The 20,691-nt window shown below is 42.0% G+C and overlaps 1 protein-coding gene and 1 long non-coding RNA gene across 2 annotated transcripts in view; both read left to right on the plus strand.

The window, feature by feature from the left end:
• Positions 1–20,691, plus strand: part of LOC112433555 (protein NLRC3-like) — a 286,257-nt gene that overhangs the window by 166,022 nt on the left and 99,544 nt on the right. The window lies entirely within an intron of this gene.
• On the plus strand, positions 478–9,871 carry LOC143415915 (uncharacterized). Its single transcript, XR_013096343.1, has 2 exons — positions 478–8,053; positions 8,221–9,871. It is a non-coding gene; the product is annotated as an uncharacterized LOC143415915 (long non-coding RNA).

Raw genomic sequence — 20,691 nt, forward strand, 5'->3', positions numbered from 1 at the left:
AGATTCATGGATTCAATCAGTTGATGTTTGAAACTCTTCTAAATGATTCCTTGTAAACTTCTTCAGTCACAAACAAACAGGAAGTGATGTCACATGTGTTCCTGTCCACACAGCAGAATGAGTCTATTGCTGACAGTGATGTACAAACAGAGTGAGCATTTCTGAGGCCCAAAATAAACTAAGTAGTTCACTGAATGAACAATGGACTGTGAGCTCAGTTCCTTCATCATTAGTATGGATTATATATGTATATGTATTATATTAGTATCATATATATCAGGTGCTGCTGCTTTCAGTCATTGTGCAAATGTGCTGTTTGTAAGGTTGTAAAGCTGCAGTCAGCTGAGACTGAAGAAGTCACCTGATCAGTGAGCAAACGTTTCTGAAAAGGTCCAGATGAACAGAATCAACCTTTTGGGATCAGCCAGCAATGCAGCATCATTGTTGTTCAGCTTCAGAGGTTTGCAGGAATGAACTGATGACCAGAAACAGCTGCAAAGTCCAAGAAAATACCAGCTGGAGTTCAGCTGCATTTGAAGAAGTCAAAGAAAAGTAAGGATGGCAAAGGGCGACGTTTTCTTCCAAAGAGCTGCAAACATGGTCGACGCCTCATTAGAAGAATCATCTGGACATTTGTGAGGAACTCTAACCAAGAAAGCAACGTCACACAGATCCAACAGACAGTTTCCATGACTGCAAGTGTTGAGTGGAAAAATGCTACATTGCATTATTGCATCCTCTCACCACAGGAGGCGCTGTTGGCACCACTGATTGCTGATCAGCTGTTCTCTGATGATCTGATTGATACTGTGAATAACGGGACTCACTGAACTCTGTGACACAGTGAAGATTACAGAGTTTAACTTCAACATCTGACTGACGTCACACAGACAGAAGGATGAACCAGTGAGGCACAGAACACAGTTACTGGAGATACTGGATCAGCTCCATGTGAACCTCTGATGGAGAAGCTGCTGAGCCAGAGAAACATCAGGACATGACAGCAGCTGCACTTATCTAACAACATGTATCAGAGCTGATCTATGTTAGAGGATCTATCACAGCAGCTGAAGCCAAAGTCCAACACTGGATACCAGCTGAGCCTGTGCTGAGTGTAGTGTTACAGGAAAAGGGCAGAAACACTGGTAGCTCCCAGTGATGCTGACTGGGGCACAGAGCTGAATGATGCAGCATCAGGACACTGTTTCAGTCTGACTGACAGAGAAACCTGTAGCTGTATCTACATGTGAGGCAGAGGCCACACAAGCAGCTTTCTATGTTTCACAGTGACTGAGATCTTCAGTGGAGGTGGACATTGTGACCAGGAGATATTTTATTTTGTATTCTTATGATCACAGTTAGAATCAGAAGTATCAATCATTAATCATTTACCATTGTTGAATCTGTTGACAGTATAATCTTTTAATTATATCTGTGTTACTCTGAGCAAATATTAATGCACACTGACTGTTTATATAAAGTTGTTGCACTTTAGTGCAGTCACACCAGTCAGACCCACCAGTCCTGTTGGGCCCGGCCCGCCTGCGTGTAGTTCTGCACGTACGCCGGCCTGTAATCACATGCACGCACTTATGTAACACACACGCACGTTCACCTACACACTTAGTAATAATAGGAGGGTCGTCTGAGGACAGTTTTCTGATAGATACACTTTCACAAAATGCACAATGTACTACACACTTGTTTTTCTCTAACAACTGGCAGTTGATGTCCACATTAGGTAAACTCTCTGAACAGGCCCAAACTGTTATCATTTCCAGTAAGGTCTGACTGTGTGACGTCATCATGGCTTATATAAGGAGGGGGAGCTGTCCACTCTTTGGAGATCTGTGGCTGTACGCTTGTCTTCCCATGCTTCTGTCTTAGAAGTGTGTAATAAAATCACTATGTTTGTCACCTACACGGACTCGGCTGTTTTTCCTTCTTACCCAAACTGAACCAGACGCAACAACTTGGTGCCGAAACTCCGGTTGGGGAGGAAGGGAGCTTGCAGCTATCGTGTGGGTGACAAACAGGGGCGGAGGCCAGCAGCCTATCTGAGTGACGCCAGGCGACATAAGAAAAGGTGAGTGCCACCTGTTGATTTTTATCCAAAGGCGCTATATTGGAAGTTAAAACTAAATTTAATTAAATAATATTCACTCGGTCTGGGTTTCTGGCGTTGGTCCATAGTGATCTTGACTAATTAGTTTTAAAATAGGGCATAGTAGTCTGACTAAATTCATTGCTGTTCATTTTGGGGGTGAATTTTGAGTTAAGAAGTTATGTGTTTAAGTTAATACGGTTTAAGGTGTGTGGAAACAAATAAATACGGTTTAAGAGGTTTAAATGTGGGTTGACTGGGAATGCCAGCCAGTCAATCGGTAGTGTAGGGATAATTTGGTTTTAATTGGGTAGCAGAGACGGTCTCGGGCTTCAGATAAATGAAACTGGATGGCAGGGGTCCAACAGTGAGGCGTTTAAAACAAGTAAATTCGTTTAGGACTGAGAAGCTAGGCTCTCTAAGAATGCAGTTGTTCAGCAGGTGGCGCTGACACCTGACCGCGGACGCGTGGTTAGGCTTTTGCCCGGTTTTGGCCTCCCGCTGGGGACTTGGGACTCCCGGTTAATTGGCCAGGTAATCTATGAGTGATTGCCTTCTACTGCATTGATTGATTAAGAAGGTTAGACCTGGCTGCATCCTATCTAAACGTTGGGCACACTGAGCTTTAAGTAAAGCCAAAAGCGTGAACTGTGATGTGTCACGTGGCCGGTGGAGCTCCGTGTTTTCCTGGCGGGGAAGTAGTTTTAAAAGTAATTAGAATTTAGTAATTTGACCGTTCTTCAAGGCGGCGTACTTGAAACGGTAATTGATCAGCAAGAGCCGGGCTCTGGGCTGAAAGATGCTTTTAAATTAGTCAAAGATTTAGGAACACCAGCAGAGAAATAGAGAAGTGAGATAAAGTTGTTCTGGCATATGGTGTTTTCTTAGGAATTCGAGCGCTATCGGGAGGGCGTTCCCGAGGCGTGTATTGACCAGCAAGGCTAGGCCTGGGCTATAGGTGCTTTTAAATTAGTCAAAAAGTTAGGTGTAACCTCTTGTGGCATATGACGTCTATGCGGGCCCGTGTGTATATAGATTATAAATTACCGGTGTGTGTAAATAAGTTGTATAAATCTGTTAGATCTGAAACTCCGGCTAAAGACTTCATCTCTAGTAAAAATCTTTTCTCTTCTCTCCCTCTTTCTCTCAGTTGGGATTCTGTGTGTGTATGTGTGCTGGAGAAAAATAAAAAAGGAAAAGGGTCTCTCTCTGTCTCTGTGAGAGAAAAAAGGTGGGGGCCGAGTGAGCCCGCGGGGCCGAGTGGGTCCGCGGGAGCGAGCGTGTATGCTGTATGAGGAAGAAGGGAGTGGGAAGGAGCGAGTGAAAAGAGTAACCGAGTATTTGGTGATTTTTTATTATTTCAGAGGCTCTGGGTAAGAGTTTTGACTATATTGATTTAATTCTGTGGTTTTGGAGTTGGCGACTTTAGCTGTGAGAGTTGTGAAAAGAGCAGGTTTTTCTTTTGTTGTGATGTTAAGTATAAATTCAATAGACTGTGAGTAATTGGTGTTTTTCTGCCTATTGTGCTGCGTGGAAGACACAGAAGTGTAGAAATGTTTGTGGTTTATCTTTGTTTGACGTTTTATATAGAGTTGGTTGATTCAGGGTGATTTCTCCCGTTTAAGGGAGGAGTTGCATTGTGGTTATGTTAAAGCTTTGCTGTAGGGGTATGAGTGTGAATTTGTGCTGCCTTCGCATGTTTAAATGGATGCATAGAAGTTTGTGAGTGAGAAATTGTTATGGTGGGGTTTAAAGTAGTAAAGAGTCAAACAACGCCCACTGTTTTAAAAAGGCCCAAAACATCATGAAAGACACCTCACATCCTGGCCACTCCCTGTTCGAACTGTTGCCCTAAGACAGACGGTACAGGGCAATCAGAGCAAGGACTAATAGACTCAAACACAGCTGTTATCCAACTGCAATAACACATCTGAATACTACAAAATGTCCACCATGCCACTCTTGTGTTAATCTATGCATGGTCTGAAGCATGACTGTGGGAATACTTAGTATGTTAAGTATTCTATCTATTTTATTTATTGAATTTTATTGTTTTGTTTATATTTTGATATTGCTAGGGATGATGCAATGATCGGGGACCATTCTTAATTTCGTTGGTCTCATGACAATGACAATAAAGTTTTTGATTTTGATTCTGATTCTGAAATCAACCCTCCTCAAGAGTTCAATAATTTAGGCAGTTATGTTTATACAAATACTAAATGTATGTTTAGTGTCTTCATACAGGTGTTTTTTCTTAACCTGGAAACCTGAGTACGGCAGCAGAAGACGGGCCAAGCTTTGGCTAAAAATTCACGGCTGGACACCAGAGTTGTCCCCACCCCTCCCGGAAAAAAAAAAGAAAAAAAAAAAAAAGAGGGAATGTAGTTTTAGGCAGGTTTTTCTCGCTGAACTGCTCTGGGTGCTGTGTCCCTGAATCTCACCAGTGTTAACCTCTGGCGGAAGACATGGAGAAAAGGAAAAGATGTTCCTGGTAAATGACCGAAACAAATAAAACCACACACAACCAGAGAAAGGTATGAGAAGTGTGAGGAATAGACACATGTGCGTGTTAGAGAAATGCCTCATTTGAGAAAAAGTTAAATTAACCCATACACTGCATTTCGTTGCCCTGTACCTGTGCATGTGCAATGACAATAAAGTGGAATTCTATTCCATTCTATATACAGACGTACCCATACATGCAATGAAGAAACAGCTTACATACATGTGCACGTACATGGAAGATTAAAGTAGCGACACTTAACATACACCTGTTTTTAAATGATATAGTTTATCCACTACTGACAAATAGACTCTCTGGGTTGCAGGACGACAACTTAACGTGAAAAGACAAAGACACTGGTCTGATGATTAAGTGAGGATACGACAAATTTAGTGGTTAAATTGGGATATGTTTTTGTTGATTGTTTGAGACAAATGACTACTGAATGGGAGAAAATTCCTTTTTAGGTTTCTAAACAGGATCTAAGAATTTTAACACGTACCTGTGTTGTCCTGTCAACTTGGGGGGTTATGAGTTGATTATGTGGTGAGAAAAAACAAAAAGGGGGGAAAGGAGACCTCGTTGTTTCTCGCCTCTCTGGATAACACAGCCAACACAACACAGCCAACACAACATCATTTTCCTGTTCGCCTGTTTTGTTTGTTTTTGTTTTTTCTGAAAGCCGAAGCTGACCTGGACTCCTACCCTCCCCTCTACCATCGTTGCCCTCTCCGCGACCATCTTTGACCCTTTGACCCCTGAAGGCCACAGCAGCTGGACTCACAACAACAACTTGAGGATGTCAATAGTGCTGCAAAAAAGCGATCTCATGCAGTAGAGACGGAGAGCACTAAACCTAAAGCCCGTTTCACTACACGGGGGAAATTCCCAGGCTGCGTCAGCTGACAGAGCTGTGACGAGACGCGCATTAAGCCCGGAGGAAAAGGGAGGGTGAGCAAAAGAATGCTGACCTCTGAGAAGAGCCGAACAGCAGAGCTTCAGAAGGCCGTGGAGCAAAGGAAAGACAACATAAATAGACTCTGATCTGACGTGGAAGGAAAAGACTCTGAGGTTTTTGCCCTCAGTAAGAGCTTAAGGCATCAGAGCAGAAACTGAGCATGGCTCCGGAGGAGCTGGCTGCTAATGGAACTCATCAGTCAGATGTGGAGTTTCACGTACAGGACTTGAAATCAGGCGGAAGCTTGCTGGAGCAGGAGGTCGTCAGTAAACCCTGAAAGAGCTACAGAAGCAAAAGGGTCAAGTTACAAGGAGAAGATGCAGGCAGCTGCAACAACGGATGAAAACAGACCCTAAGAGGAGGGGAGGACCCTAGGCCATGCTTCAGGCCGCTGGTTTACCTAAACTACAGAACAGGAAGGTGATGAACACAAACATACACCAACACACGAACACACACTTCTGCATGCGCCTACTTAGAATGAAGAGAAACACACACATGAACACTTATGCACTCGTTGAGGGAGTGAAAACTGATACATACCCATGCACTAAAATCAAAATGTTGATTTAATTTACTAAGAAGTGACACACAATGCTCCAGCTGCTGCAATGAAGAATGCTTTACTGACAAAGGCTCAATGCTGCACACAACAAAGTCAAATATAGAATATGCTATAATAATAAGCCCAGAGGGCATTTGTGTGGTCTGGGGAGCAGAGTCCAGAGCGGTTTGGTTATGAAAACGATGCCTGTGCGAGATATCTGGGGCTTAAGGCCTCGACTTAATTGTTTACTGTACACTAAAAAGAAAAGAAAACACTCTGAGCAGTGGTGCAGAGTGAAAACGAGGAATTAACAGTGTGAGTCTTATTTCAGAGCGCCACGTCATTGTGATGGAGATTTAATAAAGGAGGAACACACGGACAAAGAAGAAGAGAAGGGGGGACAGCCCTTGAGCACGATTGCCTGAGGCATTAAAGTTCTGTACTAAATTCTGGTTTCCAGTGTGAGAAAAGTCACGCAGTGCCAGTAGTAGAGCTAGGTTGAGTGATGATTCTAAATTACTGTAAGTAAATCATCGTACACCGTTCAAGTTTCATGATAACGGGGATCTAGACTGTGTTGAACCCTAGGCAATTTGAACAGGTAAAATTCGAGTGACCAAGTAGCAGTTGAATAAAAGTCATTGAATAAGTGTGGAAATAAACTGGCAGAATTAAGAGAATTAAAACATTTCAAGAGCTCAAATTACTTAATGGTTCAATGTTGTTTCACGAACGCAAAACATATAGGTTTAGGGATATGAAAAGGTTGAGGTGGTGTTGATTTGACTCTGTGTAGGTTTAGGTGGGTATTTTTATTGATGGGAAGAATATTCAGTGACAAGTCTCAAGACCCGGGCGTCTGCATTTTGTTTTTGTTATTTTTCATTTTATTTTGTTTTATATTTTGAACAGTGCACTGATTTTTGTTTGTGAATCTTTTCTTTAAGCAGATCTGCACATCGGAAATTACAAGCATTACACGTCGGCGAGAAAATTGTTGTAAGTGAGTTTCTCCGCATTGAAATGGGTTCTGGAGGAAACACTTGTGGGGACAATTAGAAACGAGAGTCCCTGTTTAAAAAAGGATTCAGCGAGGTAATCCAAATTCAAGTTCTTGTTTTCTTTTTGAGATGACGTCATTTTGCTGAGTGTGGAAACTAAATGCGACGACAGGTTTCACTATCAGCAAAGAATGGATGAATGGATGAAAGACTGGGAATAAAAACAAACGGACTGACTGGTAAAAGATGACAAGACTTGACCATGACTCAAGGTTAACCACCTCCACCTAGATAGGATAAAAGGGTGGATGAATTTATGTGTGTTTCTTTTTACAGGAGTAGAAGGATGACAAAATATTCGAGGATGAGTGAACCTGTAAATGCCATTTTTGTGTCTTGTGTTGCTTACAGAGGTAACTGCGCAGCGTTACCATTTACATTTTCTTCCCTACAGGGTTACAGTTTTAATGTTTTTCTATTACAGGATTTCTGGGCGGATGTGTGAAGAAACGGTGTTTATGGGTTAGGAGTTGGGGATGCTATTACACTGTATTCTGGTGAGAGTGTTGGGGGAGACACACCCTGTCTTGAAAACTGTGATTCTTTTACAGGAAATGTTTTTATAGCACCTATGGAATGAGGATGGCTGACTACGGTCAATGTGCTGCTAATGTTTGCTTTGCTTTGGTGAGAGGGGTGCAGTAGAAAACAGACAAGTGACATGAAAACAAGTAATAATAACAAATAACAAATTTGGGGACAGTTTGACCTAGAGCCCACTAACTGGCCATTAGGGGCTCTCTCTCTCTTGGAATAACATTGCCCAAAGGGTGAATAAAGCAAATTGTGGCAATAATAGTGATTTAATGATTGGAGAAATCCTGAACATGATACTTGTCTGTTGTGCTGAATCGTTTATTACTCTTATGATTTGCAGGTGGTTGTAAATAAGCTGTTTACTTTAACAGGTTTGCTTTCTAGCTGAATTGCAAAATACAACTAGAACGATTAATTGAGACTAATCGCAACTAACCGGAAACTGAGGAGGTTCTATATAAGGAAGAATTAAAACAGGTATAAAGTGCATTTGATCTTTAATTGCAGGTGGGACCATGAAGATTTTTTGGTACAGATTGCAGGTTGTTGCTCATTATTGAAGTGTGCTCATAAAGGTAAAAGCTATATAGGGGGTCTATGATTTGGTTTGTGTTTTAATAATTTAGGTATGGCAAAATTAAAGGTTTCTAGACAATTTAGGGAACGAGTGAGAAGCATAATTAGATGATCAGAAACTGAGTACTACACTCAAGTTAGAATTAAGAATGCCCAATTTGTTTGAGGTCTGTTGTTCATTTTTATACACACATTGCAAATGTGCTTATAAGGAGCTGGCACTTAGTCTGTGAAGGTCAAAAGCTTCATCCGACAACGGATCGGATTGATATATTGGAGCTATTGACTTCACGTGCAGAGTGTTAAGTGCATGCACGCTTACACACATAAGCATGGCATAGGATTGGAATAAACAAAGTCAACAACATTAGGTTAGGAGAGCCAGCGCAGGAGAGCTGTTGGCTTTCTGTCTCTTGCAGAGAAGGGAACAGACACCAGACGGGGACACGGAGATATGGGGACCCTTCACAGCAACTGGGGTCAAGTGTCATGGCCTTGGGGCTCCTTGATAAGATGGATCCCATAACCACAGCGATAACCAGGAAGGGGTTGGCGAAACCTAGGAACACCAGAGACCAACGTGGTTCGAGAGGCTTTTGGCAAAAAGGGGGACACGGCGGTGACAACGGACAACAAACACACAGATTTGTGTAGCGACTGAAGGGTGGTCTAACCCCGGAAGTCGAAGAAAGAAGAATCCGAGGGCGTTTCTTCACTCCAAGAGGAGGTGGTAAAGGGGCCTGAAGCGTGTCAGGCTGAAACTCGAGTCCGAAGCTAAAAGAACAGCTGGGTTGTGGGAAAATTGGAAAACAACGGAGGCGTTGGGATTGATAAGTGTCATAACGTGTTTGTTTGGTTTGGAAATACATCCTGGTGTGAGTTGGGCTGGCAAGCCAGCCCAAAGAGGAGGAATGTGACCAGGAGATATTTTATTTTGTATTCTTATGATCACAGTTATAATCAGAAGTATCAATCATTAATCATTTACCATTGTTGAACCAGTTGACAGAATAATCTTTGAACCATATCTATGTTAACATTAATCTACACAGATTATCAGTACTTTAATCAGTCTATTGTTGTTCGGTACTATTCATGTTATTTGCTTAAAGCTGTTTCACAGTTCTGTAATCACTCAGAAGCCTGTGGGTCTTGCTGGACCCTGCCTTGGTTCTATGTTCAGTTCTGCACGTACACAGGCCTTGAAAGTACATGCACGCTCTTATATAACACATGCATGTGTACACACACACTTAGTAAGAATAGGAGGGTTGTCTGAGGACAGTTTTCTGATAGATATACTTTCACAATAGACACGAATAGATATACACACCACACACTGGTTTTCTCTGAGTGCTGGGCTGAGTGGAAACATCTGGAGGCCTTATAAGGAGAACTTGTGGAGTGAGGGGAACTTCCTGAGATCTGAGAACTGACTGATACTTATCATGGGACTTGACGTCATCATTGTAATAAAAGCCTTGTGAGATGCTTGTTCGGGGGAGATCGGCTCTAAAAGGCTTGTGATGCTCATCTTCCCCATATGTACATATGTATAATAAAATCACTATTCTGACATCTACTGAGACCATGCAGTCGTTTGTCTCTTCCTCAAATTCGAACCCTGACACTTCTTATTGATAATTGCAGACCCATCTGTCTGCTCAATGATGACTATGAGATTAAGGCTTTAGTACTTGCTAACAGAATGAAAGAGTTCTTGGACACAATTATCGATGAGACACAATCAGGCTTTATGAGAAACAGACACCTTTCTAAGAACATGAGACTGGTTTTAGATCTACTTGATTACTCTGATTTGGTATCTGACTATAGCTTCATTCTCTTCCTGGATTTTTAAAAGGCTTTTGATACAATTGAACATCAATTTATTTTCCACTCTTTGGAAAAATTTGGCATTTTTCTGTAAAGCTATCAAAACCTTGTACACGAATGGCAATAGCTCAATTAAAATGATTAAGACTCCACCCCGAGATTTGACCTGTTATACAAGGAATCAGCACAGCTGATAAGGAGCTCATCATCAGCCAGCTAGCTGATGACACCACACTCTTCTTGAAGAATGCAAATCAAATCCGTCCAGCCCTTAGTGTTATTAGTGATTTCTCTGAGGCATGTTAATACTTTTAGCTATTTTATATCCATAAATCAATGGCGTGTCCAGCGGGGTGGCCAGTCTGGTTGGGGGGGTGGCCTGGGGGGGCACAGGCCACCCCCCCAACCAGACTGGCCACCCCAGGTGCCACCCCAAAGGTAAAACAATAAAATTCAATCAAATATCAAATGTCCGATTATGTTTTCACGGTGAAGCTCAGATATCCGAGTGTAAGTGAATGCAGCATCGGCTTCTGCGCTATGCGCATCACGTTAGCAAAGGTAGGCGAGCCAAGCACGAAGGACAACACTGCAGGAAACAATTTTTCGGTGAAAGAAAATGAGGACAGAATAAATGTCCCGGTAAGTAATATTAAGTTTGTTGAGTTTAGTAAACTTCGGTGAAATTAGAATCCCAAGGAAAAAATAACACTTAAAGAATTTTTGCAGCCGTCGAATATTTCAGACAGTATGCTACTGAGGGCAGCTAACATAAGAGTTATGAGTTATAAGATGCAGGTCGATGTGTAAAAATAACTCCGTTGTTTGGTGGTGGCTATGGCGGGGCTTCCACAGAGGCCAGCAGGTGGATGAGGGAAGGAGAGGCAGGAGGAGAGACTCGAGGCAGCCGCCAGTCCGAGTGTCAGGTGAACTGAACTTCAGGTAAGAAGTTATGACCTGCAGTCTATCTGGGTCAGATATAAACTAAGTTTAGGTGGAGTTTATTTTCGTTGTGCTGACTTTACCCTCAGTTGCAATAACTCGTACTGCGTTCTAGCCAGCTTGATGGAGTTTTTATACAGCTGGGTGGGTGCTATGATGTTATTGATAGTGAACTTTATTTTATTCATGCCAACGGCTCCTTAAAAAAATGGAATGGTCCCTCATTCAGAGAAAATATTACACGTTTCGTATTGAGCTGAGAAGAGGCGCAGTTTGTCCCGGACTTTAGCTAGAATGGAAAAAGACACAAAGCTGGAGTTATTCTGTCTTTACGCTGCACAGCTGCCTCTTCTTCTCCCATTCTCTCTCCTCTCTCTCCTGCTGCTACTTCAATCATGAAACTGATCAATGATCAGCTGATCGGCTTTTCTCTCTCATTTATTTATCGCCCACTTTGCTGGGTGATGTCGGTTTGTATATGTGGTGAGAGGGAAACATGCAGATGAAACCAGGAGATGTCCTTACTGAATCATCAGAGCTGAACAGGTGATGGAGAAACAGGTTTACCTTTTAGGTCACATGAATGAGTTGAAGGGAAGTTATGAACTGTTTCTGAGAGACAAACAACACCAGGATCCTTTTTTATGTAGCTGACAGCTGGTAACTGTGCAGGGGCGGGTCTAGCAAAGTGTTGCCAGGGGGCCAGGTAGGGCATTAACAGGGAGAGGGGGGCACAAAGAAATACTTTTCTTTCTTATTCTCATTTAAAATATCTAGCTTTTATTAAATAATTATCTAAATCTTACAACCAAAGTTTTTATCTGACGTAAAATGTATAGAAATCATACATATACCAACAAGACTGTACATCACTGTCACCACAGCGTTTGTTTTCATTCAAAGGCTTTATGGCTCTAATACCTGGTGGGCCGGTCTCTAGTCAAAATGCCCGATTTTCTGTACCGGTCCAGTCCTGCAGGTTAATACTGGCAGTGTCACCGTGCCAGCTGACTGTATTTCATCATCAGCCAGTGTTGTTCTTTATCAATATTACCAAAGTTTACCATAAGGCAGCATAGAAAGTATTTACTTGCTTTCAGGTTTCATTCAAATGTTAGTCTTTTCATTTGTTTCCCCACTTTTTCCCTGTTTCAAAATCAAACACCAGTTTGTGAGAAGATTATCTTCTTTTTTTAATAGGCAGATAAAGTTTTGCATTGGCATTGGCTAATTTGTCAATTGTTTGCTACAAATGTTCGTATTTTAATATTAAAAAATGTTTTTGCCCAAAACATATGTGCAGTATATGTCAGTAAAAATACTATGCAAATATTGCTGTCCTTGAATGCTGAGTAAACACTGACAAAGCACTGATTGTATCTCTTGTACTTTATCAACGCACTATCTAAAAACTTTGCACCGGAGTGGTTAAAATCTCATTCTAATAAGAGTTAAAAGCGCATTCGGTTATTAGGTTTATAGGATTATTGAATTATGGTTAATGGTTGGTAGAATTTTTTTTAAACATTATCTGCCAATTACATCTGCCACCCTTCTCCAAATCTGTGCCCCTACCTGGCCCCCCCAACAAAAATTTTCTAGACACGCCACTGCCATAAATGTAAGTTTATTAATAAAACACCATATTTCTGCCGTTTTATAAGGATATGAATTGTACATACAATCAATTTCAGACTCAACCAACAAAAAGCCTCTCAGAACAATATTTATATTGTAACAGTTGCTATTGTAATGCAGTGTATCACCACATGGCGGCGCCTCCTGTCTCACGACTGGTGTCACCCCCTTTTTGTTCTTCTTCGAACTCCTCCTGTAATGGATGCTCCCGTGTGTACGCGGACTAGTGTGCTCTTTAGTAATGTGTGGTAGAGGTAGCACTTTTATTTTTGATATTGTAAATAAATGAGTACTTTTTGGAAAGTCAGAAGCTGTTGCTCATTCGCTATCCACCTGCACACCTCCGCGGCTGGCTTCATCTCCACTGCACGTTACAACTGGCGCCCGAACTTTTTCCCCTTGGACTTCAGACGATTTTTGCATCCCGCCGAGGATTCTTCTCTTCTAGCACGTGAACTGTCTCGGAAATCCCCCCAGTTTTGCGGACACTCGGACGTTTTCTCCAGCCATGGCCGCAGCCTCAGCTCAGGTGGGACCCGACTAATTTCTGGATACCGTGGTGTGCCGCTGCTCCGCTTGGGAGAAAGAGAGAAGCTGACTCCGCGACGCGAATGGACTCCGTGGATTTGTTATTTGTTGTTGGTTTCGTCTTCTAAGGATTAATTCTTCTGTGGAGAGCCTGGACATGAACATTTCTGCTGGCTTTTCATTCCCCTTTCCCTCTGCTGAGACTGACTGTAGCACATGTAAGTGATAGCTTGGCCGACTACAACCGTTGGTGCTGGTCTTCGGCTCAGTATAACGAAACGACTTAAAACTAATCTTGCATTGAGCTCTAGTGTTGCAGACATGCTATTGTAATAACATGGTTCTGATCACTCCAGTCTAATTTCAGTTGTTGGGCGAAATTTTATTTGTGGTTTTTCTAAATTTAATCTTGAACGCATTTTTGCAGTTTTGTCTTTCTAGTCTGACCTAACTGACTCTTTTACTGCTATATCAATAACTGCGCTGTGCCCTGGAGCGGCTTAATTTTTTTGAAATCGCAATGGCACACTGCCCAGACGACTCTGACTCAGACATGGAACTTACCTCGTTACCTATGATAGGTTTGTAGCTTGAACCCATCCGCTGGAACGTTGGAGACAATATAATTACACTGCAAAGCAAGACACAAGTAGGCAAGCTTCTTCATGTTTCTCGTGCACGGGAGAAAACCGGACAAAGCGCCGTCCCTTCGCTTGACCCCAGTTGCTCTCGTCCGTTCTCCCGTACCACTGTTCTTTTATTGAGGTTACATGAATATGCATAAGTTCATTAACATATGACTTCTACATACAAACAAAGAGTACCGTGTGTGTGTGTGTGTGTGTGTGTGTGTGTGTGTGTGTGTGTGTGTGTGTGTGTGGGGTCAAGATGTGACCCTGTGAAGACTCTGGTGCTAGCTGGTGCCAGGACGTCTGGGTCCATCTAACAAAAGGCTCTTATACTTAAACAGATATACGTGTGCTTGCTATACCATAAATCAAAGATAAACTCTCCTAGGGAGTATGTGATTTATACCAAGGATACTGAATAGAGGAATGTATGCACCCCCCTCTACACAGAGTTAATACAGACCTCTTTTAGGATGAGATATCCTTTCAATCTACCAATGATTATATACTTCTAAGCATATATGAGTAAATGTTTCTAAGCATAAATGACAATCAACAATACAAAATCTAACATTCCCCCCTTATTGACGTTTATGCTTGAAAAGTCCCCAGTTACGAATACCTCATGTCTGACAGTTTCAATGCAAACATTGTTATATTCAGCATATGTCAAATCACCCTAAATTACTGAAAAAATACACAGTTTAACAAATGTATTAGCGGTTATCCCATTCCTCATTGAGCTCATCTCATGGCAAACTGCATCCTACAAACAAACAAAGAAATTGTTAATTTAATAGTGAAAATAAGAAAGTAACATTTTCAAAACCATCTCAGCTTGGTGGTGTTTTCTCCAGGTGTGCAAATCACATGTCTCTCTGCAGAGTGGTTTGAGTTCTGCAGGGCGTCATGAATGTCTCTTCCAGTTGTTTCCATCACTTTCCATAGGACCAGAGTCCAAATGTATGTAGAATAAACATTCAAACATACTAGTTAGTTTTGTTGTTTGTCAACATGGGTCTCAGCTATTTCCAAAGCTGCAGACCTCTCAGCACTCTAGTTTTATGGCCTCTACCAACCCCCATCACCTCATTCAAGCCTTCGTCCTGTGAGGGGGATATTTATGACTCCTTCATTGTCCACGCTCTGCAGAGAAACACCTCTGTGGAAAGGGTGCAGGTGTCCATTATCTTACTGCTGTTGTGATCCCAGCAGTCTTCAGGGTATCATCGTATTCACAGTACAGTGGCACAGCATTAGGTGATGTTCATAGGAAACTGCTGTCATCACCACCATAGCTTCTGGTTCCTGTGCTTTTCACAGAATCATGATGTCATCCTCGAACTCCTTCTGCGCTGTCGATGGAGCCTGGCACGCTCCCGTCATCCCTCGAGTTTTCCTGTCCCTACGCTGCTGAAGATGATCTCTGATCCTCCTGAAGTCTCTCTCCTGGCCTCAGCTCCCATCCTGTGGACGATCCTCTCAGGCACTCCTTCTCGTCATGGATAGTCCTGATTTTGGGCCTGCTGGATCTGTCTCAAAACACTCAGCTTCTCTGCCTTCCTCCTGGTTCAGCTGATTCAGCCATCACGCCTCGCACTTGGTTGCCCTAGAGTTGATCAGAGGCTGGAGGTTGAAGTGCGAGCTTACCCTACGGGGGCTCAATCAGCACTCCCCCCTCACCACCGAAACAACCAAGTGTGAGATTTCTCTATTGTGCTGTCTTGAGGGTGCTGGGGTTTCCTGGGACCTCGACCTCTTTGCAGTGGCTCTGATAAATCCAGGAGGGTCTCTCCGCTATTTTGCAGGCAGTTTCATGGTCCTTGCTGTGGCTCCAAGGTCTGATCTCATGATGGGCCCCAACCAGCTTGACCTTTGACCTCAACCACTGCCTGGGCTATGCCTGGAATGTTTCTCGCTTCTCACTGCTGCACCTGTATTTCAGAAAGACTTCTATTTGGAGAGCATGTCAACAATCATCAAACCACATTCTTTAGTTCAGTGAACTTCACTAATAGGCCATCAAAGCCTCATCTTAACATGGATGCACCACTTGCATAGATTTAATACTTGTAAATAAACAGCTAATCACACAAATCACTGCAACAATAATAGTAAACATTGTTTAATGTTAATTCTGGACCCCACCTCTTGACGCATGGACAACCATGCGTCAACTCACCAAACCAGGATCCCTGTCTTAAAAACTGGCTCCACCAGGAGCCTGCATACAATAAAATCAACTTCACTCTTATAAACAATATATCAGAAGAGTAATAAGCATTCAACATCAGCAAGACAAGTGTCATGTGCAGGTTTTCTCAAATCGGGAAACTACAATTATTTCCCTAATTTGCCTCAGACATGGATCATCCCATGTGCTCAGTTAACATTAATGTAATCGGTGACTTCTCTTAAGCAAATTCACTCCACTCATATATTACTATGGGCTCAAAGTGGCCAGCTAAGAGCCCATATTCAACTTTCCCAGAAACACCGTAACCTCATATTTGTTTTACTCATGTCACTTGTCCGCTTCTGCCAAATCCTCCACAGCATTCTCAAAGAAACAAACATTAGCAATACACATTGACTGTGGTCAGACGGAGGTCAGACACAGGTCAACAGGTTCCAGAGGTGCCATAAAAACACCATAAAGGTAGCCAACCCTAGCTGTGGAAAGAATGACAGTCACATATAAACCCAGAAATCCTGTAGTAGGAAAACATTAACTAATCCTCTTATAAATCACATGATCAAACACATGATTAATCATCTGCTGTAAAAAGAAATGTAAATGTTAGCGCTGCGCAGGTGTGTACACTTTCTCACAGTAATGTCTGTGAGCAACACAAGTTAGTGGATGACACACACATAGTAAATTCACAGACAGAAAAGATGGCATTTAAAAGATTAAATCGTCATGCAACTGCGAATGTTGCTGTCATCTTTCTGCTCCTGTAACAAAAAACACATAAATTCATCCACCCTTTTGTCCTGTCTAGGTGGAGGTTAACCTTGAGTCGTGGTCATGTCCTGTCGGCTTTTACCAGTCAGTCAGTTTGTTCTTTATTTCCATTCATTCATTCATTCTTTGCTGATAGTGGAACCTGTCGTCGCATTTAGTTTCCACTTCCAGCAAAATGACGTCATTTCAAAAAGAAAAAGAACTTCTAGATCGGATTACCTTGCTGAATCCGGTTTAGGCTGGGACATTCATTTAATAATTGTCCCAAATAAGTGGCTTTCTCCTGAGCCCATTTTAATGTGGAGAAAACTCACTTGTAAGGCTTTCTCGACAGGTCGTATAGCACTTTTAATTTCTGACGTGCAGATCTGCTTAAAGAAAAGAAATAGACAAACAAAATCAGTGCCTGTTCAAAAGATAAAAATGAAAAATAACAGAGATTATCAAACAAAACTTTCAGTGCACTGTGAAAGTATCAAAATAAAAAGGCCTTGTTAAGTCATGACACAAACTCCTCATCTCAGGAGGGTAAATCATACCATTAGCATGGTTCATCATACCATCATACTAATCGGCAGGCTCGACTTCACAACAGAAGAAAAATCATCAGCTAGATTCACTCCAAGCCAACCATCAGCTGCACAACACACACATAAGCCTAATGTGTCTTATTAGCTATGAGTTTAATCACCAGGTCTGTGCTCTTCACTCATTTAGGCCACAGATCTATTTTATTCAATTTTCCTTTTCCCTTCATCATAAAACATGTGACATGCTGTCATGCACTTCATAAAAAAAGTTTGTTCTGACGTATTCAGAGTTGTATATCTAGATACAGAATTCACTCGCACATCAAAGCAGGAAACTCAGTGTTTTAGAGTCTCCACTCAACACAACAACTCCAACACATCTCATTCACTCGTGCTAGAATTCAGTCACCTTTCATTAATCTAAGAACCGATCAACTAATTTGCATATCAGCTATTAACCCACTAAGTTGACAGGACAACAGGAAAGCATGTTCAAAATAGTATCACAAAAGACAATTCCCCTCATACAGTAAATCACTTATGCTGCATTAATCAAGCAGGAAGCTTCTCCCAATTTACCATTTTAACACTAAATTTATTGTCTGATCACTGGTTAGTCAAACCAGGATCTTTTTCCCCCCACAAAGGTTAAATTGTTGTCCTGCAACCTAGAGAGTCAATTTTTTTTTCTTTAGGATAAATTCAGTATTTGATAACAAGTGTCTGCTAAATTGACACTATTTTAACACTGATGAAAGATAACAAGCTAATTTTCATTGGATGGGTGTTTGTGTTATTAGGCAGGTCTAATGCATGTCTGTGGAGCTGCATCTCCAGCAGAGCATGTTCTTAAAGCTGCCTTTCCTACACACTTCTCTGCTATTATTTAATCATTTCTTAATTAATGTGCTATGAGTCTTCATGAGTCATTTTGTGTTTGGAATTGTTAGTAGGGTTAATGCATGTTCTGCTTGTTTGTGTGATTTTGTATGTTTCTATTTGTTTCAGACTCTGTCTCAATTTTCCAACTTAAACAGTCAGTTTTCTTTTCCCCAGGTTTGCTAACCCAAATTTTGATTTCCCACATTTAATAACAGCATTCCTCTGTGTTTCCACTTACTCTCACTCTGTTGTCCTCTCACTCTCTTGTCCTCTCCCACTTTCAACAGTCCACAGCCGGCAGTTCTCCTTCAGCTTTGTCCTGTGTTCCACTGTCTCTTCTTGCCATTTTACTCCACAGGTGGCAAATGTCAAACTCCAACAGTCTCCTCAGTTCTCCTCAAAAGTTTTCTTCACATGCATAGTGAAGTTGCAGCTTGTTGGAAACACAGTGCCATTCATCCGATCAGTCAGGATGATGGGTTTGCTCTTCTTCTCTGGTGCTGTTTGTCCACATTGCTGCTGCTCGCTGGGACTTTTTGTTCAGGACTTTGCTGCTGTCTCTTTATCTGCCATGCTATTGCTTTGGAGCTGCATTCCTTGTCTTCAGGGAGGTGTGAGCTTGCTTGTGAGGTTGAGAAACACATGGTGCTGTAAATAAGTCAGCCAGAAACTTGGCCTGAACGTTTCCAATGATGTTAAACTATAACTTTCTTCCGACCGCTGCATGTGGAAAATTGATTCAGGTCTGCTTTTCACCTGAAAGTGACAAACTAAGACATTTTCATTATCATCATCACTGCTTAATCAACACATCTCTCTCTCTCTCTCTGTGTTTGTGTGAACAATCCTTTCTTAAAAGCAGAAAATGACATTGTAGTTGTTTTTCGGCTGATCAACACAAAACCTTTTTCCTATGATTATTTTTCTTCGTCTACAATGTAATTTGTCTCTTTTTCACTCTTTTTTTCCCCTTTACAATAGCTTGTGATCCGCAAAATCACTGCTCTCACTCACAATCAGAGGCAATTACTTTTGCACAGTGCACAAAAACACTGTGATGTCAGACACATTCACACTCACTTTGTCATCTGCATAAATAAATCATATGGCTGGAGATATGTGCCATGGTGATCCATAGGCATGATCACACGTTTATTTAATTATTTTCAACCCAACAAAACAAATAAACAAAAACATGATGCTGATGCTATGAACACTCCACACACATGAGTCAAGATGCAGGAAAACTGCTCATGGAAACGCTGCACACTCCAGTTATCATATGTCTGTGAAGGTTCTCAGTCATCCAGGTCATCGTAGTCAAAGGAGCTTGCAAAGAAAAGCGTCTGGACTTCTTTAAGTTGCTTGAAGACGTTTCACCTCTCATCCGAGAAGCTTCTTCAGTTCTAAGGTCAAATGGTGGAGAGTCCCAGATATAAACCTAGTGGGAGTGACCCCGTGACCCCCACAGAGGGACAAAAGGACCCCCTGATGATCCTCTAATCACCTGAGCCAAGGTGTGAAATTGGGTGTGGGACCCAATCAGCCAGAGTTTCGTGTGTGTTAACACACACCCAGGAGTTGTTTGCTCAAACACTCTAAGAAATATCTGTGCTGTTAACACAGTTTCATGGTTCAAGAGACACTCTTTAAAGCCTCGTGCTTTGGCACAAACAGCTGGCTTTTCTTTCTCCCTCTTTTCAATGGCTTCCATCGTCAGCACTACATCAACGAAGAGGCCATCATCTGGTTTTCCAAAATGTCCAAAGATTTTCTGGAGGGCATCATGCTTGGCCCACCACCGTGTCTCACCTATTGGACTAAGGCGTCTGTGTCTTGTGTTTTTGGTTTGTTTCTCCCACAGATTAACCCTGTGATAGGACTCCTTGATGAACACAGCTATGTCATTAAGTAAATTAAAGAGTGATCCACTTTCAATGACACTTTGTGTTGTGTCAGCAATCACAAGATTAAGTATGTGTGCATAGCACCACACATGCACATGAGTTGGAGACTGGGCAGTCATAAGTGCTGAAAAGCCTTTGTACTGGCCCTGCATATTTGAAGCACCATCTGTTGCATTCCCAATGCACATGGCCTTGTCTAGATTCAGATGCTCTAAAACTCCAGAAAGCAAGTTTACAAAGTACTGCCCCGTGGATGCTTCGCACCTCACTATGGAGACAAGCCTCTCCTGCACAGACTCAGTAACATACCTGATGATTACTGAACACTGATCATAACCTGTGATGTCTTGGGTTGTGTCTAGCTGAACAGAAAACATCCCAGCTTTCTGGACATCACTGGCGATGCTCTCTTGAAGGAGATGGCCAAGTGCATCAATCACTGAGTTGACAGTTGTTTTGGAGAGTAGGGTGATGAGAGATCCTCTACCTCTTGATCCACTGGTCTGATGCAACTTCTTGCTTTTTTTCAATGCAGTCATTCA

This window comes from Maylandia zebra, unplaced genomic scaffold (assembly GCF_041146795.1).
Source record: "Maylandia zebra isolate NMK-2024a unplaced genomic scaffold, Mzebra_GT3a scaffold11, whole genome shotgun sequence".
Lineage (NCBI taxonomy): Eukaryota > Metazoa > Chordata > Actinopteri > Cichliformes > Cichlidae > Maylandia > Maylandia zebra.